The following is a 24,106-nucleotide window of genomic DNA, read 5'->3' as shown; positions in this document are numbered from 1 at the left end:
CCAGCGTGGTGTAGTGGCTAGAGTGCTGGACTAGGACCGGGGAGACCCGAGTTCAAATCCCCATTCAGCCGTGATACTTGCTGGGTGACTCTGGGCCAGTCACTTCTCTCTCAGCCTAACCTACGTCACAGGGTTGTTGTGAGGAGAAACCTAAGTATGTAGTACTCCACTCTGGGCTCCTTGGAGGAAGAGCGGGATATAAAATGTAAAAATAAAATAAAATAAAAATAAAATAGATTACTGTGCCCACAAGAGGGCAATGTTGGCATATTAGATAGAGATAAATTCTGACTCCAGATTTTTAAATCCTGTGTTCTAGTTATACTGGCACTGTTGTGCCAGTATAGTTAAGATGGAGAGTAGTCTCAACATCCCACCATTATAAGCCCTGAACATTCTATTGCTTATAAAATCAAAACCATTGGTCTAATCTGCCTGGCCATCAGCAAACATTCACTAGGTAACAAGAGACATGCCCCCTGCTAATTTAGTGAAGCTCCGTTGAAAAACGGCTTAGATGGAGCAGTTTACAGTTTTTCTCTTTTGAACAGGGGTTTAAAGGGTTGGCAATGTTCTTTCAGACTGAGAAAATGGTATTTAAATGATTTTGTAGTCCATTTGAATAGTTTCAGTTTTTAGACTGCATGCCAGAAAAGTGCCTTTTATATATGCCCCTGGGACCCAATTGATCATTATTTTCCAATTGATCCTCAAACTTGCATTTTAAGAGGCTCAAAAATGCATTTTTACTTCTAAAAGAGTTGTAGGACCTTTGAAGCCGTGGTGTCCACAGCATTGCCCACAACCAGTATGGCGGTCAGCTCCTTCCCTGTTTGAGCATTGGGAGCACAGCCCTTTAGTTTCCTTCTCTGCCCCACCCCTCTCGTTTCTTCCCCAACTGTAGCTATACCTTTTCCTTCTCTGCCTTCCCAGCTCAACTCTAGCGAGCAAGTCGGCGGCTCCAGGGAGCCATGGCACATGTTTTGGCTGGGCTGGGAGGGCTCCTCCAAGGCCATCGGTTCTGCTGCAAAGAGCAGCCCGCTGGTGTTAGCTGGAGGTGACCTGTGCCGTTTGGCCACCCTGGGAAGGTCTCCTCTGCTTGGAGGAGCCCTTACTGCCACAGCCAAAAGAAGTATTTTTCCTTGCCACCTCAAGCCAACATGGCACACTGCTCTGTGCAGCTGTCAGGTTTAAGTAGGAGGTAAAGAGAAGAAACGCTTGGCCGGCCTGGGAAGGGCTCCTCTCCTCGGAATAGTCCTTCCTGGCCCAGGAAAACCATGTGTGTTTCCTCCCCCCTGCAGCCATCACCAGCTGCCTGCTCTGTGCAGCCACCCAGTGTTGCAGGAGGAGGACACATGCTGCAATTGACTGGGCTGGGAGTGGAGGAACCTTTCCCCACCTGGCCAAACCACGTGAGTTTCCATGTTCCCTCCCCACCTCCAATTAACACTAGTGGGCTGCTCTTTGCAGCTGGTGGTATTGGTGGGAGCCAGGTGTGAGGAAACGCACTCCATTTGGACAGGATGGGAAGGGCTCCTCTGGCTTGTGTGGGTGGGAATGGTTGTGGTGGGGGGATGGCTGCAGTGTGTGGGTGGAGGGAGGAAATGGTGGCAGTGTGTGTGGTGGTGGTGGGGGAATGGCTGCAGAGTGTATGTAGGGGGGGTGGCTGCAATGTGTGTGAGTGTGTGGGAGGAAATGGCTGCAGTGTGTATTGGGGGAATGGCTGCAGTGTGTGTGGGGGAAGCTGCAGGATGTTTTCTGCGATGGGGGGATTGTTGCAGTCTGTGTGTGTCTGTAGATGCAGCGATACAAGAGACAGTGCTAGCCCATAGGCCACCTATATAACTGATAAGCTAGAAATTCAGTGTGCCCCATGTCAGGCAAAACGACTTCCTACAGACCCTGAGGATATTTTGGCTATGTGCTATAGCAAATGTCCAGACAGAAATTCAAGGCATGTAGTAGTTTTTACATATCAGCCCTCCAGTAAGTTTTTCTTCCTCCTACCTTCAGGAAGTTGTCAATGCAAAGGCTTTCTTGGCCTTTGATATAAATGGAAACAAGCTGAAAGATTGCAAGGATGGAAGTGTTCCTGACTTTGTGTCCTGTGTTTAATTACATTTCATGACATTTGGATTCCTTAGAACATGCTGATACTTTTGTTCCCCTAAATGAAGGAGGGGGATCCCAAACACACACACACAATCTATTTTAGGGGTGGAGATTAGCATGTTTGTAAATTATATTATTATTATTATTATTATTATTTCTTGTTTACACAGTCAGACAGGTGTTATTGACTGGTTTGTTTTATCCAGACATCGAGTCCTTCCCACGGACCTGGGATGGCTGAATTTTATCATCAAAACTGTTGGTTATTAGAGATATCATCGCAAAATATAGGCTGTTCCCAGTAAAGTTGCTTTTTGTAATTGGCTGATGGTGATTTCTGTGGCCCCTATGGTGTTGAGGTGCTTTTCGAGTTGTTTTGGAATTGCACCTAGGGTGGCAATTACCACTGGGATTATTCTGGTCTTTTTCTGCCACAGCCTTTCAATTTCAATTTGTAGATCTTTGTATTTGGTGATTTTCTCTATTTCTTTTTCTTCTATTCTGCTATCCCCTGGTATTGCTATGTTGATTATTTTGACTTGTTTTTCTTTCTTCTTGACTACAGTTATATCTGTTGTATTGTGTGGCAGATGTTTGTCTGTTTGTAGCTGGAAGTCCCATAATATTTTTGCATTTTCATTTTCTACAACTTTTTCAATTTTATGGTCCCACCAATTTTTGGCTACAGGTAGCTTGTATTTTTTGCAGATGTTCCAGTGTATCATCCCTGCTAACTTGTCATGCCTTTGTTTGTAGTCAGTCTGTGCAATCCTTTTACAACAGCTGATTAGGTGGTCCACTGTTTCATCTGCTTCTTTACAAAGGCGGCACTTGCTGTTTGTTGTTGACTTTTTGACTTTTGCTCTTATTGCATTTGTTCTTAGTGCCTGTTCTTGTGCAGCCAGTATTAAACCCTCTGTTTCTTTCTTCAATAACTAAATTAATTAATTAATTAATTAATTAATATTATATTTCTATACTACCCTTCCAAAAATGGCTCAGGGTGGTTTACACAGAGAAATAATAAATAGATAAGATGGATCCCTGTCCCCAAAGGGCTCACAATCTAAAAAGCAACATCAGATAGGCACCAGCAACAGTCACTGGAGGTACCTGCTGGGGGTGGATAGGGCCAGTTGCTCTCCCCCTGCTAAATAAAGAGAATCACCACACTAAAAGGTGCCTCTTTGCCAATTATGTCCCCTCCTTTATTTAGTTTAGCTCTGAATCAACTAGCTGCTGGTGGTGTTCTCTCCTATCCTTCTATTTATAATCAAAGATGTCACCTCAGTTTACTTTGCTCTTGAACACAATCAACATAAGTTTCATTGCTGTATGTGTCAATGAGTGCTAGAGAGCACTTTGCAAAACAAATAACAATGGGTATGCAATTTTTTCTGTCTGCAGACAGGCTACTAATATAGCACTTTTTAGGTTTGAATAAGGTTCCTCTTTAATGCTTGGGAGGAATCAAATACTTCATCCCGCTGTCTTCAATTCCTCCAGCTGCTGCTACCAGTTTTGGCCAAGATGTGAGGACATGGTGTCAGCCAGGACAAGTTTCCAGGACTGGAACTGCCTACTGAATCTAGTGCAGATTATTTTAGGATTACAGGTAAATAGGTGACATTTGGGGGTAGCATTGTGCCATGCTTTTTAGAATGTAAGTGAAAATGTAAATCCATCTTAACTCTCATCTTAAACCAGAGGTTTACAGTTATTGAATACTTTCTCGTTTGCTATGCTACTTTCCTTCTAGACAGTAGTTCTTTCTAATTTGCCTCCTCTTTTAGGTCAAGACCAGTCAGTTAATGGGAATTCTTGTTTAGAAGTTGTGCGCACATCTGACTTCATCTCAGAGATGGAAGGAACTACCCAAATCCTTTCTCTCTTGCTTAATTGGAGCATAGATGAATCGGAGGTGGATCTAGCCTGCCACACTTGCATTGGTCAGTTTAGACGGCTGTTATGCATTCTTCATGGGTCTCCCTTTGAAGATAGCTTGGAAATGTCATCTGCTGCAAAATGTGACCACTCAGATTCTTGCAGACCCCAGTGGTATGACAGCGTGACACTAATCTGGTACTAGTTGCACTGGTTGCCAGTTCATTTCTAAGCCCAGTTCAAAGTGCTGGTGTTGACCTTTAAAACCGCCTTTGGGGGCCAGCAGAATGCGCCCTCACCTCCACCATGGCTGCTGCCTGCCACTGCCACTTGCCTCTGGCCCCTGTCTCTGGGTTCACTCCCAGTCAGGAGCGAGTGCTGAAGCTGCCCTGCTCTCTTGCTGGCCCAACCCCTGCCTTTCCAGTCCAGGTGCTGCTCTCTTCTTTCTTGCAGAGAGTGCTGGCTGTTTGGCTGATGCCTGGAGACTCCAGGCTGGTCCTCGGAAGTTGGCATAGCCTACCTTTCAGGTTTAACCTTGCATGGCAACTAATAACAATCGTTTACTACATTAAAAACACAGAGATATGAAAACAATAACACAATCAAAGAAGAACAGCGCCGAGGGAAGAGACAGATAAAATTGTCAACTGAACTCCTTGCAAAAGAGACAGGTTTTAACTGCACACTCACTCCTAGCATGTTGCCATTTGCCACTGAAGGGAACGGCAAGAAGTGAACAGAAACAAGTTGTGCTGCCCCTGTCATTGGCTCTGCTCCTGGGCAGGAGCCAGCGGTGATCCTCCTACTGAATCCTCTTCCCTCCAAGCATCATAATTGTCTGAGCAGGCAGGTATGACACTTGGAGGGAAGGGGATTCAGCAGGAGAGAGAGAGAGCTGTCATTGTTGCGGTTGCTGCTGCTGGCGCATCAGCCAGAATAGAGAAACCAGCCTGTATGCTCCACACTGCCTCCTGTGGGGTGCACAGTGCAAACAGCCAGTGTTGGCAGGCCCTGCAAGGAGGAAAAGGATGGCCCCTGGGCTTGGGAGCCAGTTCTTGACGTTCCCTCATGCTTGGAAATAAGGAGACTTCTGATGAAATTAGCAGTCTTTTGTGTACTGACTGATGAGGAAGACCGTGGGGGGCACCACATGCTGGTTAGTTCACCTCTGGTATCAACCACCCATCAAGGAATATTACGCCGCCACCTTCTGTGTAATGTGCAGAACAGCCCTACACTTCAGATGAGTTCTTTTAATATGAGTGGAATAATCCAAAAGCCCTCTTTGCTCCTTATTAAATCATGGACACTGTAGCCAGAGATAGTGCCCACGAGAACATTCTGGGAAGCCCTGCTCCTAGTTGACATGCTATTAAACCACACACCCCACCCCTTGCTCTCCAGGCATACAGCATTGTTTGAATAGACACATGCTGCCCATGATTGAAAATGCTGGGCTACCATTAAGAATCCACAGAGAGCCAAGGGTTGTGGTTAAGAAGCACAAATTTAGTGTTGGAGCTGGGGCTTGCCAGCATGCTCCTGTGGCATTGTACCTGGGTACAGTACCCACAGTTTCTAGAAGAAGTCAGCAAAGAAATACAGTTTCACAGTGATCTCTGAGTAACCACAGATGGGTAAAGCAAAAGTGTGTTAGGCTACACAACTTTGGCTCTCCAGCTGTTTTTGGACTACAGCTCCCATCATCCCCAGCCACAGTGGCCAATATTATGATTATGAGCGTTGTATTATTATTATCATTATTATTATTATTATTATTATTATTATTAATTCAGTTTCAATCCAAGATGTTGGATTGTAGTCCAACATCTGCAGGAGGGCTGAAGTTGTGCAGTCCTGGACTACACCCTGGAATATCTTACACACAGAGGCATTTCTAGGGACATACATTTAAGAACACCATAAGGACTAGCCACATGGAAATCTAAGATGTTCAAAACTTTAGTGTACGTTGCTTTCACATCTACTGTGATATGATGTATTTATGGGGATGCATTGGAGTCCATGTGTGGACCAGAGCAACACTCTATTAGGTTATTTACAGACATTGCCCTGAGAGGTTTACAATGTTAAGCATATAAAAGAGATGACAGGTGGCTGGCTAGTCGGGGGAGCTCAAGGATGCAGTGTGGTGATAGAAAGAGGATGACAGTCAGAGACCTGGAGGCGCCAGCTGCCCTTTCCCACTGAGTGTTCTATCTCAAGTGTCTGTGTAGAAATCTTATTCAGGTATTGAAGGATTCTTCTTCTGCTTTTTGTATTTGGGGCGAATCCTCCTCTATTTTGGTTTTCACTGGAATGACATCAGTCATCCAGAACAAACTGATTTGGAGATGGGACTATAAATGGGTGATTCTGTGGTCAATTCTTTCCACTCCTGACCACCCTGAAAAGTTATAATTTGTTGATTAGGAAAAGTGAGAGGGGTGGGGTGGGGTGGGGGTTGTGAATGAGTGAAATGGACTTTTGGCAGCTGGAGAACATTTTAAAGAAAAGCTCCAAAGCTATGATCTTAGAGTCATATCAAAACAATCATGTCCATGGAAACCTCTGGGCTTCTGGGAAGGAAATGAAACTATAGAATGTGCCTTGTAACATGACAGGCGGCAAACAACTCATAACCTTCCAAGCTGAAAAGCTGGTGTGTTGGCCCACCAATGGCTTACAAGGACATCAGAGGAGCCCTGCTGGGTTGACCAAAGCCCACCTAGTCCATCATCCTGTTTCCCACAGTGACCAGCCAGATGCCTCCAGAAAGCCCAGCACCAGGGCCTGGAGGCAACATTGTTGCTCTCTAGTGAGGCATCCTGCCTCTGAACCTGGAGGGAGCTTGTAGCCATTGTGAGCAGCCATTGATAAAGGCATACCTCTCTCCCACCTTTCTTTCCCTGCAACTGAACATAAGAACATAAGCACAACCCATCTAATCCAGCAACCTGTTTCACACAGTGGTCCACCAGGTGCCTCTGGGAAGCCCACAGGGAAGAGCTGAGGGCATTCTCTCTCTCTCTTGCTGTTGTTCCCCTGCAACTGGTATTCAGAGGCATCGTGCCTCTGAGGCTGGAGGTGGCCTATAGCCTGCAGACTAGTAGCCATTGATAGACCTCTCCTCCATGAATCTATCCAAACCCCTGGCATTCAGAGCCATACGGCTTCTGAGCCAGGAGCATATAGCCATCAAGATTAGTTGCCCTTGATAGACTAGTCCACCACGAATTTATCTCATCCCCTTTTAAAGCCATCTAAACTAGTGGCCACCTATACCTTGTGCCGCTGTAGGTTAATTATGCACTGTGTGAAGAAATATTTCCTTTTAGCCTTCCAATATTTTCTGCTAATCCATGTCATTGGATGATCCCTGGTTCTAGTGCCGTGAGACAAGGAGAAAATCTTCTCTCTATCCACTTGCATAATTGTATATGTTTCATTCATGTCCCCACTCCTTTTTACTTGCCTTTTTTTTAATACATTAAAAGCCTCAAATATTGTGGCCTAAAAGGGGAAATGCTTCAGCCACTGATCATTTTGGTTGCCCTCTTTTAGCACATTTTCTAGCTTTACGGTATCTTTTTATAGATGCTGGATACACTTTTCCCCCTGCCTGCCTTGGACTGAAATAACAAGAGGTTGCACTATATTTGGCAAGCCACAGTGATGGGAAGCTGGGTTTAGATTGGTGGGTCACCAGTTGTTCAGGCCTTGGATAGAGCTTTCAGATTTCTCCTTCTTCTCCTTCTCCTCCCTCTCCTTTTTCAAAAAAATGATGAAATTGTAATAAAAAGTCATATATTGCAGGAAAGGTGCAACATTTTGAGCAGCACTACAGTGCATAGCTAGACATGTCCAACCTTCTATTAGTGCTGGGCATGTTGGCTAACGTTCAGATCGATGAAGTGCTTGTTATTTCTTCCAGAGTCCTCGGAACACTGAAATGAATTAAAAGGCAATATAATCATTAGATACACATTTTACAATCTCTATATATATCTATATTATCAAAACCCTCAATCCTGAGTTCAGAAGAGTAAAAGCCAGGAAAACAAAACAGACCACGGGAGTCTTACAATTTTTTTGTAACTCACAAAGGTGAAACAGCTGCTTGCTCCTCAAGCTTTTCTGCAGTTCTTAGGCCCCAGTCAGCCTGGCTCCTAGTGCAGACTCTGCAGCTGAGTGTAGAGCAGAATGCCTCTGTTTATAGGGCATTCCAGCAGGATCCCATAGGGGTTACTCCAGAACGTTTAATGGTAGAAAAGAAGAAGTATAAAGCTATCCTTAAAAATAAAAAAAAGCCGAGGCTTTAAGGTCCTCATGGAAGGCTCTCAGGCAGCCAAAGGATCTAACCCAATTTCCTTCTGGTGTGTTGTGAATAATCATCCCCACTCTTACATACCCCGGGCTATATGTCAGATCCATATGAATGAATGGGTGTCCCATTTTAGTACTTTATACAACTCTGAGATATTCTCTTCAACTCCAGTGAAGCTGGAGCTTGACTCCCTTCTGGTTTGGCCCCCGGTTATGACCGCCGAGATTGAGAGCCTTATAGGAAATCTGAAAGAGGTCAAGGCCCCAGGGTCTGATTATATTTTTCCTGAAATTATCAAAGCAAATGCTGAGTGGTAGATTCCTTTGTTGGCTGCCTTGTTCACTCATATCGATGCCACAGGGTGCTTCCCAAAAGAATTGGGGATGGCTATCACCATGCCCATCTTTAAGAAGGGAGAGAGGAATATCCCCTCTAATTATAGACCTATCTCGCTTTTAAGCATTGTGAACAAGCTGTATGCTAAACATCTCTTAGTTAAATTGCAAGCCTGGTTAGATGAGCATGCCATCTTAGGGGAAGGAGCAGGCTGGATTTAGATCTGGGCGCTCTACCCTCAATCAGGTATTCATTCTCCGGCACCTAATTGAAAAACATGGAAGCAACCTCAGGTCCTCCTTTTTTGTGGCCTTTATCGATTTCAAGTCAGCCTTTGACTCTATACCTAGATGTCTTCTTTGGGAGAAGCTGGGGCAAACTAACATCGATAAGCGGCTGCTTTTTTTGATACAACAGCTTCATGAAAGTTCAAATATTAGAATAAGACTCCTCATCCTAAAGGAGCTTTATCTCAGCCGATTTCTACTTGTAAAGGAGTCAGACAAGGGTGCATTTTAGCTCCTATGCTATTTAATATTTTTATTAATGATCTTGCCCCTTGTTTACGGGACTCTAGTTTTCACTCCCCATCTATTGTAGGAGTAAGCATGCCTCTACTGTTATATGCAGATGCTGCTGCTATTATGGCTAGATCTCCAGCTGGCCTCAGAAGAGCCTTGAGACATCTGGTTCTTTATTGTAGAACTAACCAGCTCTCCATTAACTATCAGAAGTCGAAGATTATGGTATTTGCGAGAAGATCCAAACTATTACGATGGTCAATAGATAATCATCAGTTTGAGCAGGTTTATACATATAAATATCTGGGAGTGGTTTTGCATGCCAGAGGGACCTGGAAGGCTCATATAGAATACGTTACGCTGATGACTCAGAGAAGTTCTCAAGCTATACGGAGGTTTTTTAATACTGGAGGAGGGGAGATCACACCGGCAGCTCTCAAGCTGTTTGTGGCCAAAGCTAGGAGTCAGTTACTGTATGGCGCACAGTTGGGCCCCTATCTTTCTTTTAAACTCTTAGAAGCTGTGCAAAATACATTTCTTAGGGCAATACTAAGATGTGCTCATTCTGTGATGTTGAGATTTGATCTGGGTGTTCTGAGAATTGAGGCTAGAGCCTGGTTGTTAATCCTAGCATTTTGGCTTAGGATAGACTTCTTTCCTCAAGGATAGATTTTGGCGATTTTGGCTGATAGTTTTCAATCTTCTTGGGCCCGGGCAATCCATGCTAAAATTCTTTCATTGGGATTTTCCATCAATTATCTGGTTTTGTTGAGCCATAATCAAGCTCTACAGACTCTGAAGCAGAGAATCCTGGATATTGAAAATCAACACGAGCTTTCTATGATCCCAGAATGTTCGAGAAGGATGCTGGGTTTATGCACTGCTGTCAGGAGTCCCACTACTTATCTTTATACCCTAGAGAACCCGCGCTATCGGAGGGCTTTCTTTAGAGCAAGGTATGACTTGCTCCCATTGGCTGTGCTGGCGGGGAGAATAAAGAGTATACCTAGGGAAGATAGAATCTGCCCTTGTGGTTATAGGAAGATTGAAACCATCCAACATGTATTGCTTCATTGCCTGTTTTACAGAGAGTTAAGACACTCCCTGATATCTCCTTGTCTGGCACCCTTTCCAGGATGCTCAGAAGATTTTTGTGTCTCTTATCTTTTGGCAGATCAATCTCCATCCATTACATATAAGGTGGCAAAGTTTTGCTCTAATGCTATGTGGTTACATCAGTTTTTTATTTCATGCGTATGTGCTTCCTGAATTTTTAGTTTATATTTATATTTATTGTTAGCAATTGCTAGTTAAGTCTTTGATTGGTACTGTATGTGACTGATGATTTATTCTGTTCTAGCAGCTGTTAACTTTTTGTAGGATTTCTTTATTCTGCCTTTTAAAAACTGTTTTCTAAGCTGACCATGGGTCGTAAATAAATAAATATATATATATATATCTTTAAAAAATCTAAAATATCTGTTCTCTTCTCCTTTTCAACAGTTCGGTCTTTGCCCTTCCTCTCCTTGTTTCAAACTCTTCTCTTAATCTCACTCCTTCCCGAGATCTCCTCCTCCTTTTTCCTCACAAAGTCTCTCCCTCAGAATTCTCTCACATGTAAGCCCTCTTCAGACTTTATAAATACTAACTGTGAGCGGTGCTTGCGAGGGTGGGAAGCAGGGAGGAAGTCCCACCCTCCTGCTGTCACTCACCCTCTGCACCTGATGACCACACTTGCGGCACTGTTTGTATGAACAGAGCAATGCCATAAGCATGATGGCCGATGATCCTAGTAGCTGCAGCCTTGATCGATTGAGATTGCAGCTCACAGAATCGTCAGCCATTTACGGCACCACTCCATTCAGACACACAGTGCCATAAGGATGGTCGTTGGGCACCGGGTGTGAGTGACAGCGGGAGTGGATGGGTAGGAGGGTGCAAATTCCTCCCTGCTTTCCCCCTCATGAGCAGTGCTCATAGTTGGGATTTTTAATATCTAAAGAGGGCTACAGACACTACCCTATGGCAACTCACCCTGGTCAAAAATGTAATTCAATGCACTTGCACTCCATCGGAGGGCTACACACACAGAGCTACATTTGAGAATGAACACAGTCAGGCTAGAGTAAGAAGAGTATGTAGTTGCATGGAATCATAGTGAATTTAGTTCCCTGCAGAACATATGAGGCCTACCACAGTTTGAGGATCTTGTTGAGCTAGTATAGCATGAGGGAAGTTCCAGACTTAGTGTAACTAACCAACACAACAGTCTTGTTCTGGCACAACCTGTTTGTTCAAGTGCTTTGTTCATCTGGATGTCAGCCACTGAGTTTGCTGACACAAGACTGCACAGCCACAATATCAGATTTCCACATCCATCAGATTAAGCTACAAAACTGGTGCATATAGTTTTCTTTTGCTGAGAGCAGGGGGGGATGTCGCAAACAGACCATATATTTCATGGCATCAGAGTTCGCTTTCTGTAGGAAGATATTAACTTGGTGTGATTAAAAATAACGTGTGTTGGTTCACACACATACATGTTTTAATCACTTCATTTTTCCTCACATGATTACTTAGCACTTGATGTCTGGCAGATGGAAGTGTGAACTGACTCCTCTGAAAAGTATTTTGTTTGAGGTGACCGAGTAATTTGACAATTCTATCTGTGGTGTGAAATCTGTGATGGCTTATTCACACATTCAAGCCATCACTTGATGCTGCAGTCATCAAGTGATGAACATACATGTGTGAATCAGCTTGAAGTCAGTTCCCACAAGGAAGCTATATTTTGAACTGCTGCTCCTGCTACTGCTATGAAGAATAACATTTCCTTCTCCATAGGAAGCATTGCAGAAATGCTCTCCTAAATTGTTGAGCGTAGACAGAATTTATGAATTAGTCTTGGTTTTGTAATGTACAGCTGATTTTTAAAATTTCCTCTGTTCAGATAAGCTTGCTGTATGTGACCTTAAAGTCAGTGTAGATGATACCTTGGCAAACAAAACTCTACAGAAATATTAATTACTTTACCTGAGTAGTATAATTATGTGTGTGTGCTCACATGTGCTGTATGCATTTTAACTGTACGTATAAATATTATATTAAGCAGTCAGATACTACATCGATTCTAGCTGTATTGGTTAAAAGTGAAACAGCTTGCTATCCAATTTGCATAAGAATTTTTACTTTGTTCAGATACCGACTTAAAATATTGATACGATGAATATTTATATATCACTTTTCAACAAAAAATTCCCCAAAATCAACAAGTTAAAAATCGTTTTTTGTTAAAATGTATATCTAGTACAGCAGTTAAAACCATAATTATTCTGTAACTCCCAAGTGGTTAAAATGTATTCTTTAGCATTATCCCATGGTCTTTATTTGAATGATCTCTTATCCTCTAACATCAGCCTTGCTAAAACCTTATGTAAGCAGAAATTATTTGCTATAAGCATGCAGCAGCATTTCTCTTGTTTGGCATAAAAATCTTCACCTTTTGTTGCTGGTGTGTCAGGGAAATGTATAACTTGGATGTTATTTGACAGAGCTTTGGGAAGCCAGCTTTAGGGTAGCTTTCACATCTTCATGGTTTCAGACTGTGGAAACGGAAATGCTCCAGGGAAGATATATGAGGATTTGTATTTGTGGAAGAAATGAAATAGAAGAGCTTCCTTCCTATCGTTTCAGGTGTTGGATTTATGACTAAATTGGGGAAGAGTTATCAAAAGGATTTTCTCTATGAGACCCATGGCTGGCCTGACCAACTAGATTTGAACGTGTTTACACCCAGAATAGGGCTAATATTTCAATCATGCTTCTTTTTTTTCCCCTTGCTGCCACTGAGGCTTGGTATGATTTTTTTTTAATCAGCATACATGTAAACTGTAAGGGATGGCTTTAGTATGAGAGTGGTCTAATGTTTATTTTTATACATTGCTTATATTGCTGATAAAGGCTATTTCGTATGTAGGTTTTTATTGATTTCATTTGTGAAAATTTGTTTTATTTGTAGTGACTTTCTCTGCTGAACAAACTATATACATATTAAGCAGCTTGACTACACATTGACTCTGTTATGTTTTCTTCTGACAAATTATACGCTCTGTCAATACTTTTCACAATTTGCAGAATGGATTTTTCTGTGTCAGAAGTGAACTTATTGTGTTTAGCATTCAGAATAATATTTGCTGATGCTGAGAGGGCTGTCTGCTTGTAATGAGAGCAAAAGCATTTGAATATGGATGTTCCCCTTTGGGAAGTATTCAGATTTCTTCCAGAACAGAAGAATGGAGCAACTTTTTGAATCTGCTGTCACTTTCCTACGGACGTTCACAAACAATGGTAATCAGTCATCACTCACAAAGGCTGAGTTCAGATATACATGATAATCATGGCCGGGGTTACAATTATTAACTCCAATTCACACTACAGACATTCAACAAGCTGTGGCCAGCCAAACTGGAGTTGAAGGAGAGGGAAGCCCCTCCCTGCTGCTCAGCCTCCCAGCCCAATCCCTGCTAGCTCCACAGCCAGACTGGGGAAACGGTCACCACATCATTGGGGCGGCTATGATCAGGGCTGTCCTTAGGGCATAGCAAGCAGGGCGACTGCCCCGGGACCCGCTCTTTTAACCCCCATTAGAATAAACTGGAAGGTGGTCTCATACTGGCTGATTTGTCCTGGGCTGTGCACCCCGCCAGGGCTCTCTAAGGACAGCCCTGGCTGCGAATGGCTACAATACTGAGTTGGCTTGCCAAGTGTGATCATGCATTTTCAGAGCGCTTTGCCCTCACTCGGCAGGGGAAGGGCATTGAAAGCCCTTTAAATGCCCGACAATGCCAGTCTGCTTCTGCCAGTCATGGTGACGCCCCCCCCCCGACCAAAGTAGGCACTCACACCAAAAACACCACAAAAACTCGAATTCCCGGGGGTGTGGGGTGCCCAGGGGGAATGGAATCCTGTTTTCAGTGCAGGAGGGGAGGAGAAAACCCACATTCGCTAGAATGAGATATGCAGATGGGGGAGGGCAAAGGATGCTTGGGGTTCTGAACCACCATGACCAGGGAGGATGTTGTGAGAGGAGACCCCGGCAGAGCAGTCCAGCCAGACCCATCAGAAACCCACTGCCAGCAGCTGGCTGCCCAGTGGCCTATCACTCTCATGAGAGGGCCAGTCCACTGGGAATATGCTGTGCCTCCCAAGGCGCTATCCCCACCTGCAGACTGCGAGCTCACAATTTGAGTCACCCACTTAACTACCAGCAAACCCAAGGGGCCCCAGTTATCATGCCCCCCCCCAACTTTCTCTGTTAAAAAAATAGAAAAATATCTCCACCACCTTCCTCTCCCCAAATCCCTCTGAAGCCTTGCTTCGGTTCGGATCCGAATCACCCGAAATCGGCCCTTTTGGGTACAGATCGTTCTGTACCCAAAACGTTTCGCACATCCCTAATAGAGATCCCCTGCTGACAAAAACGAAGGCAAAATTTACTGGTATGTGTGTGTTACTTATTGTGTAAACCTCTCTCAGCCAGCCTCCTGTGCTTCACCTGCCTTTCTCTAAGTCCAATTGAGCAGAATACTGCTTGCACATTTTGCTCCATATCTCAGCTTCTACAAGAGCAAAAGCTTTTTTTTTTTTAAAAAGCATTAAAAAAAAGAAAGAAAGCTCGGAATGCAGCCAAGCTAATGGGCTAACCAGGCACTAGGGAACATGCTTAAAATCTGGTAAATAACCAAAAATCCAAGGGAGATGGCAACCTTATGAGTGAAGCACAAGTTAGTCTCAAGGCCAGACATGGAGCTCAACACAGCAATCACCAAGAAATATTACACAAAGAGTGAGAGAGCTGCAACTGTCCATGATTTCTCAACACAACACTATCTTGTGAACAAAACAAACCACAGCTCAGGGAAGGAAGGCGCCCAAGTTCTTCCTTTATCAATCCGAGATCCAGCAAAATCAGACAGTTATAGCAGCAATAGCACAGCATATTATACTCAGTGCTGAGAAAACCACAAAAATCAAACCTTCCTTCTTTCCATCCTGCCTGCCACAGAGAGACAGGAGCAGAGGCGTAACTAGGGAAAACGGCGCCAGGGGCAAGCACTGAAATTGCCCCGCCCCCCGCCGCGCCCCCTCCCCACCACCCCCGGAAATATGGAAATGTGTCACAGCCATAGTCAAATGTGGGTTGTGGGCTGCATCCGTGCAAGTATACTGGGACAGGAAAAAGGAAACATGAGGCTACAAGGCTCTTTAGAAATATATATTTTAAAGAAATGTCTTGCACACCAACAGCCTAGGTTTGCAGTCCTCATGGCCAGAAAATAAATGCTTTTAAACATAGTAATAGGTTTTGTGTCCCAAAATGGAAAAGACAAGGCAGGTATTCAGAGGCGTAACTAGGGAAAATGGCGCCTAGGGCAAGCACTGAAATTGCGCCACTGTCCAAGCAGGAATGATGGGACTTGTAGTCAGCAATATCTGGAAATCCCAGTTAAAAGGAACACTGTACCATCTAGACATGGTTGTTGATCAAAACCTGAAAACATGAGCCATCTCTGTAAAAGACTTAGAACAACAGTCAGGAGTTATGCGAGGATTCCAAGTGTCATTTTCTCTGTCTCATCTCATTCTTTTTTTAAAAAATATGACTTTGTCCTAGAGGATCACCTGCCCAAATAGCCACTAGCAAAATAGGGGAAGAAGAAGGTGGTGGGGTGTGTGTGTGTGTGTCTATAAACCAGTGAATGATTCCTGCCAGCCTTTGTCTTATGATGACTGTTGGCTCATGATGGGGTATATGTGCATTCACCACACTAGTGCTTACTTTGACACCAAGAGGGAGGAGGATACATTAGTTTGCCACACTAGACAGAGGCATTTGCAACAGGAGCAGACAGCCAAGTTCTGCCAGGGCCAAAACCAGCCCCTGCCAGACTAAGAAATCATTGTAATTTGCCCCTTCCTGTCACAAGCAGTGTGCTGTTCTTTTATTATTGACACTAACTCTCAGATATCCCAGTCATGGATGGAAAATTCAGGGTCAATTTACAAGAGACACATTTTCTACATGGAAGTTTCTTCTGTGCAGGTGCTGTGCAGAAACCCATGTGTAGTGATCAATACATATGTAACTATTCCGCCAGGGGCATAGCAAGGTTGGAATGGGTCCAGAGACAGGATTTCAAAATGGCCCCCCCCCACTCAAAGTCCAGGGCCTCCGCACATCCCAGGCCCCCAAGGATTTAAGTCTGATATTTCAAAATAAGTATGCTACCTGGAAATACATTTCACTGAATACACACATGCACACTTCACAGTATATAGTGATATACGTTGAGTACTATATATTTGTGCTACTTTTAATGCCTAGAACACACTAGCAACGCTAATTATTAAAATGGCCCCCTTGCTGCAGATTAGCAAAGGAGACTTTCAACCATGCAGTGTGAGCCGATGTTTGTTTTCTCAGAATTCTGAACAAATTCAGTAAAATTTGATTCCAGGAGTCTTTTCACACCAGGCTTTTAAAGCCCTTTAACACACATCTCCTCTGGAATAGAGGTGCTGCATTCACATGTTGGCCAGATTTACCCTGAAGTCCCTGCAAGTTATTGGGGAGCAGTTCACACACAAGAAAAATAAAATAAAATAAAAGCACAACATATGCTTCACAGTTCTCACTCAGACCTTCTGGATTGCAAAATAACTTGAATATAAGTGCATTTATGAATGAATGAATGAAAATAAATAAAATATACTTGTTCCAGAAGTGTTTGTAATTTTCTGCCCTGAAACAAGCCACTTATAGGCCTTTTTAGATAGTTTTTGTTTTTAAAGCCAGCACATTCTCCAATCTGTTTTAAATTAAATATTCAGAGACTTCTCAGTCTCGCCCCACCCCCCATATCAAAGCCCTGTGGCAAGCAGAGATCCCTATATATGGGGGTAACCACAAAAAGGAATTCACAGCCTACCTAGCAATAGCTGTTCTGGATGGTCTGGTCTGGGCAGAGGGTCTGCTGCCTGCTTCCTCCTTCCTTCCTTCCTGGCTTGCTGGGGCCTGCCGAGTTCAGGCTTCAGGGAGGCCTACTGGGAGGCCTCTCTGGAAGCCCCGCCCACCCACCGATCAGCTGAGAGGCGGGGAGAGAAGAGCTCTGCAGTTTGCAGGCCTTGCTGATCGCAGGCCTCTTTGCCGATCAGCCGGAGCTGGAGGCAAGTGGCTGAGGGGCCCTGGGGCTGGGCAGGTGGGCAATGGGGTGGGGGTGGCAGGGACTGGTATGGCGCCCCCACCTCAATGGCGCCCGGGGCACGTGCCCCCCCACCCACCCACCCCCAGATACACCTATGGACAGGAGGACAGAACAGTCATGGCCTGTACAACTCAGCTCTGAGCTCAGCCATCTGAAGACTTGGAACAGGATGGAAGAAGCAGGAAGAAATGTGAGCACTAGCAGCACTCTAAGATATTCCACCTAGGGGATGAGAAGAAGAGCACCTGCATCTGGGAAGAGCATCTGCATGCTTGTGTATATGCAGAAGCTTCCAGGTTCCCTTTCTGGCATCTCCAAATATAGGGTCAAGGGAGAGACTCCTTCCCACAGTTGCCCAAGACACCTCTTGCTCTGTATAATAACAAGCCAACCAAGAAGCAAGGAGATTGCAAGTCAGTTGGAAGCCAGTGCCAGAAAACCAATCAGCAAGGGAAAAATAGGCCTCCAAAATGGCACTCAAAATGTCAAAACTTTTCATCTTGAAATGGGGTTCTTATTCTGAGCTTGAAACAGGCCTTGGGGCTTCCATTTTCAGTAGCAACTCCATGTCGGTTATAGCATGCAGCCTGGTGTTTTGTCTCAACAGATGTTGGTTATTGCTCTTACTGCCAAGGCAGATGGTCCCAGTATGAAGGCCTGGAGCACTGGTAATGACCTCATTACCATGAGACATATGAAATCCATTTCAACCTTTTCCTTAATAATGCATCTGGTACACCACTTTCTACCTTATATACTGGCCCCTAATGCTGTAGGGCTAAGGATTGAGAGAGATATACAATGGCGTGCAGTGTAAAGGCACCTGCAGTGCCAAGGCACCCTTAGGAATAGATCTCAAGTATAGGACGTTGAGTGGGAGAGTGCAAATATGAACTTGTGGCTCTGAGTAGAGGATGTTAACAAGAGAGAGCCATGGTTTTCATAACCAACAACAATTTGGCTTCCCGAAAACACCCACAGAGCGCAAAGAGGCACCGTGGAAATGTTGCGCCCTGCATACATTTATTATAGGTTCTGGTTGGAAAAGAAACCATTTAAGCTCTCACAGAATAAAATGAAATGCTTCACCACTGGCTTGCATCTCCCACTACTTGATAGAAGTAACAATTTTTAGAAATACATTTTGTACTTCAGATCCTGTATCAGATCCTTCTGTATTATTATGTTCAAACAGTAACACAAAAGATACTGGGAGGTTTCTGTACACAACTCTTTACATTCAAGGGCATAGGAGTGTTCTGAATATTATGTCAGTGCATCAATAGGCTTGATGTAAAGGCATTTGTCTTTGCGTTCTCCAGGGATCCTAAGCCTATTTTGTAGTGCATGTTTGAATAGCACTCATGTATAGTTTGTTGCAATTAGTATGCCCCCCGCAAAGTTTATTAAAACATAACAGCTTTTAAATGTCCCCTCCTTGCTTCAAACAAAAATGAACACTCTGGAAGCTATAGTTAGATCGATGCTGAAAGTCTGGTATGTGGTGAAATTCAGACTTGTTTTTCTGGTTGCAGGGAAGATGCCACTTACTTCAAAAACTGGGGTGTAAGGTCTACACTAGGAGGTCATTCACGCAATCAAAAACTGTGTTCTACCCAGCTTTGGGAGCTGTGTGTGCTCCCAGTTTTTGGTTGTGTGGAAGCAAGGAAGGAGGAAAACCTGGGTAGCTTTTCCTCCTAGCTTGCTTCTACACAATCACTTCTACCTGGATTTTACTTCTACCTTGCTTCCACACAACCAACAATTGGGAGCATATACAGCTTTCAAACCTGGGTGGAACACAGTTTTTGATTGTGTGAATGATCTCTCTGTTTCTTAAACTCCCTTCAAAAAAGTACAGGAATTAAGGCAAGGTGTTGGCTGGCACCTCCCATTTTCCCCTATGGAAGATTTGCCGGGTCGGTGTTACAAATGCTGCAGAGGCATTTTGATTGCCCTACATGGGATTGGAAAGAAATGTATTTTCTAGACAACTTGGCTTCTGATGCTGGGTTGTGGGGAGGGGCCCAAGCTCAGTAGTCAAGCACTTCCTTTGCATGCAGCAGGTCCCAGGATGAATCTATGGCATCTCCAGATAAGACTGAGAAACACCTCTGTGTGAAACTCTGGGGAGCTGAATTTCTGAATTTGAAATATAGAAACATATTTGAAACTCTTAATTTGAAATATTAATAACATAAAACACGGAACATTTATTAGGGTGTATATATATGTTGTTATTGAAATATGAGCTAGAAACTGAACAGGTTAAAGAATGTATGATTAGATGGATGCAAAATCTAAATAGGACTATAGATATGCAGCAATGGGAGTAGTGGAAGATTAATATTAAATTTACTGTTTATAGCATATTAAGAGAAAATTGGTATAATATGTTTTTTCTTTGGTATGTTGCTCCAGTTATGATTGCAAAAATGGACAATACATACTCAGAAATTTGTTGGAAATGTAAAAATCAAATCGGAACACTTTATCTTATGTAGTGGCAATGTTGTAAAGTGAAACAATTCTGGGAAAAGATTCATCATAGGATGCAACAGATCCTAAACACTGACTTTCCTTTTTTTACCAGTTATCTTTATGTTAAGTATTACTAAACCCAATATACCAGTAAAATATACTGAAGTGATGCTGTATATGATAACAGCAGCCTGGATACTTTATGCCTCTTATTGTAAAACACGTTTAATTCCTTCTTTAGAGGAAAGGCAAGTTAAATTATGGGAATATGCATCAGTGTCTAAGGTAACCGCATATATTAAGTCTAATGACAGTTTTAATTTAAAGTGGCAACAATTTGTGCAGTACAATTTGGTACATGGTTTGTTACCACACCCCAAGTTTGACTTTTTCTTCTAATAAGGTCTTAATTTCTTTTTACTTGGGGTATAAATGTTATATTAATTAGTTATCGTCAGGCGGGAAGATATACTGTCATGAATTAAGTACTGTATAAGATGTAATCCAAGTTGATCTAAAATGCAAAATAGTGAGGGGTTTTTGTTTTGTATTGGTTAGTTTTATATATGTTATTTTTGTTTTAATAATGATTAAATAAAATTCAATTAAAAATAATAATGTTCAGTGCAGGGAATTCCTGAAATAGAGCCAATAATTGAATTGGATAAAGACTGAGAATCAGCTGTAGATCCCACAAATGAGAAAGCCCAGGTTTCTACAGACATTATTGCATAATTATATATCTGAAAAACAATCTGGTTACTCCTTCAAAAGAAGCAGATTAATATGTATCTGAGATGGCTAAGCCTATTTATCTTACAATTTACCTATTGGTTTGAATAACTAAAAATGCACAGGCTTTAAAGGATTTAGGTACCATATTGACCTCTCAGAAATAAAGCGAAATATTAGATGTGGGGGCGGGGGGGGGAATCTGGGGAGCTGCTGCCAGTCGATGAGCAGCTTCAGACATTGTGGGACCTCAGTTGAAATCAAGCCACATGTGACCCCCCTCAGCCCCAGGAGTGCACCCTTCCACCCTGATGTGTCTGCTTCCTGCCTAGGTTAGAAAATGCTGAGATTGGTTGCAACGTCCAAACCTACCAATCTCGGCTTATGCTAATTAACCTATTGTTTAACCAAGTTTCTGCACAACGACTGAACCTGCCCAGTGACGACAATGCATGCATTGCTGACCTAGATGTACCTGTGGTCTGACTCCTCCTTGGGTAATGCAGCTTTAGATGGCCTTATATTTTGACTAGTCAGAGGGCATAGATTGGCAATTTTTGGCAGATTGGGGTTGTGCAGGACGGGTTTTGTCAGATAAGGCTGGAACATGGTAAATAGACACAAGCAGAGTGCATGATTTTTACCACAGATTCGTCCTTTTGTCTACCGATGGAACTGCCAATTTGTGATTTTAAATATATCTGGTCAATGAGTGTAGCTAAGGGTAGGTTTTTAGGGAAAAAACTGTAGCTTAGTGGTAGAGCACACTACCTGAATGCAGAAGGTTCCTGGTTCAGTCCAGTTAAAAAGGACCTTGGGTAAAAGGACTGAGATATAAATTGTAAGGACTTCCCTTCAAAATTAATAACAGCTCTGGAGAAATGCTTAAGCTAGGGAATTGGTGTTGGACCAATTGGAGTAGGATCCAAGGGAAAGAATTGTGCTATACAAGGACAAGGCAGTGGAGTGGAATCAGGAATTGTACTAGTTTATCCACAGATTCATGACCAGCTACTGCTACGTAGTATAGTCCTGCAAATATCTTGGAGCTCAACAATTGTTCCTTTGTGGGTAACATTAATGGCACTGCTTAGGATCACACAGGGCTGCAAACACTGGTGGGTCAGGAGATCTGGATGGGGTGACATTGTCACTGGGTATGGTGTCATCATCTGAGCGTGAAGCCTGATGTGTGCTCTGCACTGGTTTGAAGTGAGATACATTTCTTGTGACTTTGTGATTACCCCACTGGGCTGTGATCATGGTACCTTTTATCTACGTTATTTGATATGGTGCAGGATAAAAGGGCAGTGACAGTTTGTTCCAAGACCAAAGGTTTTTCACTAGAACTATGTCACCTACTTTCAATGGTAATGCAGTGGCTATCAGTCAGTGTACTGTTTCATCACACTCTTTGCGTGTTCATCACGTTGACATAAAGCTGTGTCCTCACATGGAGTGTCAAGCTGAGGCATTTTTGTCCGAACTTGTCTGCCAAACATAAAGGTAGCTGGTGCCACACCAGAAGAGCTGTGGGGAGTGGACCTGTAGCTGCAGAAGAAATGAAGTAATTCTTGTTTCAGATTGGCAGCCTCTGCTGTGGCAATCTGGAGAATTTTGAGTGTCCTCATGAACCTCTTAACTTCCCCATTGGCCTGAAAATTGAGCAAACTGAGAGCTCTGAAAACGCAGCCCATTGTCACTTTTGAGAACAGCTGGTATGCCATAGGGAGAAAAAAAAATCTTATCCAATTTGGGGATTACAGTTTTAGCCGAAGTGCAGGTAAGGATTTCCATTTCTGGAAAGTGGCTATAATCATCAGTGATAACCAACAAATGCCTACCATTGGTGAGATCACAAAAATCAACACTGACCTCCACCCATGGTGAGGAAGGAAGAAGAGGAATTTGTAGTGGAACCGAGTAACTCTGAGGAACCACAGCCTGGCATAGAGAGCAAGATTGCACACATTGTTCAGGAAGGACATCCATTCCAGGAAACCATACTTCCTCTCTTAACAGCGCTTTGGTTTTCATCACACCTTGGTGACCCTCATGGGCCAAATCAATGGCATGGTTCCACTGAGTCCGTAGAATAACCAGTTGAGTGCCCTGAAGGATGAGATCATTGTCTGTGACAGTAAGTTCATTGCACACATTGGAAAAGGATCAAATGGTGGCTTGTGCCTCAGAAGTCAACGAAGTGCTTTCCACTGACCACTTCAAATGGTCTTAATGACAATCTGTAAGCAAGAGTGCTCATGTATAGCATTCTCTATCTCTTGCAAAGAGAGAGCTTTGGGAACTGTTTGGGAGAGAAGAAAGTTGACATGTGCTTCTTCCTTGGTTGTGGTGTCATGATCAGAAGCTGTGCTGGAGATAGAATGTCTGGAAAAATAATCAGATGGATTATCTTTATCTGAACGATAGATGACCCTGTAGTCATATCCCTGCAGTTTAAGCATCCAGGATTCAATATGCAGGGCCGGATTAACATAGTAGCAAATGTAGCATTTGCTACGGGCCCTGCGTTTTCTAGGGCCCCGCGCGCCTGGCTTGAACGTCTGCCCCTTCTTTCTGCTCTCTATTTGGTGCTGCATTGCCAACTTCATTTGCTTTACATTGGGCTGCCCATTGAAATTGTCCAAAGATAAACGGAGGCTGCAAACCTAAACACACTTACAAGAGAGTAAGGCTCATTGAGTTCAGTGGGACTTACTTCTGAGTAAACATGCTTAGGGTTGCACAGAATGATTTGTGCATTTCCTCCTTTTAATATTAAGCATGTTAGTATAATTTAGATGGAAAGAGGCTGTGCCTCCTGCCAAAAGATTGTCTTTTGGATACTTCTGTTTTCATGGAAGTTGCTAATGCACCTCACCATAATCACATTCATTTGCAATGCATCAACTATTTTAAATATGCATCTGCTTTCCTGTCAGGCTTGCACAAGAGGTTAAACATATATTCTTAATATTGTCAAATGGCCCTTTTACTGTGATGGCTGCTGGGATCCAATATGTTCTGCACACATTGGAATCAAACATCCACTGTTGTGTGCCAAAATTGCTAATAGGTTCAGATTTCTCAAAGTACAGAATTCCTGAGAACCTTTTAATTTAAACATTCAGAGTTTTGTTCCCTACCCCCTTTCTCTTTGTGAAAAAAACTCCAAAGGAGAACCCACGGTCAGGAGTCACAAAAGTGTGTGTGTGTGTGTGCGCGCGCGCGTGCGTGTGTTTTGCAAAGTTTATTGACTGGCTGGCTCAGCTGAGTGGAGGCATGGGGCGGTTGGTGGGTGCACACTAGGCAAATGAAATAATTGAATTACTTTACTGTGCAAGTAAATAATTTGTGTTTCAATATTTATGCACATTTTTTAAATTTTGGGCCCCTACATAACATATGCTACAGGCCCCACACTAGCTTAATCCGGCCCGGTCAATATG

The 24,106-nt window shown here is 43.3% G+C and overlaps 2 protein-coding genes across 6 annotated transcripts in view; one reads left to right on the top strand and one right to left on the bottom strand.

Annotated features, from left to right (window-relative positions):
* TMEM100 (transmembrane protein 100) overlaps positions 1-17,240 on the bottom strand; it is a 307,881-nt gene extending 290,641 nt beyond the window's left edge. Inside the window, exon 1 of the mRNA XM_053301939.1 lies at positions 17,169-17,240. The gene's annotated coding sequence lies outside the window, so the exon portion shown is untranslated. The remainder of the gene's footprint in view (positions 1-17,168) is intronic.
* ANKFN1 (ankyrin repeat and fibronectin type III domain containing 1) overlaps positions 1-24,106 on the top strand; it is a 376,151-nt gene that overhangs the window by 84,266 nt on the left and 267,779 nt on the right. Inside the window, exon 2 of one of the 5 annotated variants that reach the window (XM_053301930.1) lies at positions 3,619-3,727. The exons of 3 other annotated variants lie outside the window; for them this stretch is intronic. The gene's annotated coding sequence lies outside the window, so the exon portion shown is untranslated. Of the gene's footprint in view, positions 1-3,591; positions 3,728-24,106 lie in introns of those variants that run through there. One more of the 5 variants, XM_053301931.1, reaches the window with a different exon arrangement.

The sequence above is a fragment of the Hemicordylus capensis genome, chromosome 2, assembly GCF_027244095.1.
Source record: "Hemicordylus capensis ecotype Gifberg chromosome 2, rHemCap1.1.pri, whole genome shotgun sequence".
NCBI classification, from domain to species: Eukaryota; Metazoa; Chordata; class Lepidosauria; order Squamata; family Cordylidae; genus Hemicordylus; species Hemicordylus capensis.
Note: the sequence above shows the minus strand (reverse complement) of the source record. Positions and strands in the feature narration are given on the sequence as shown.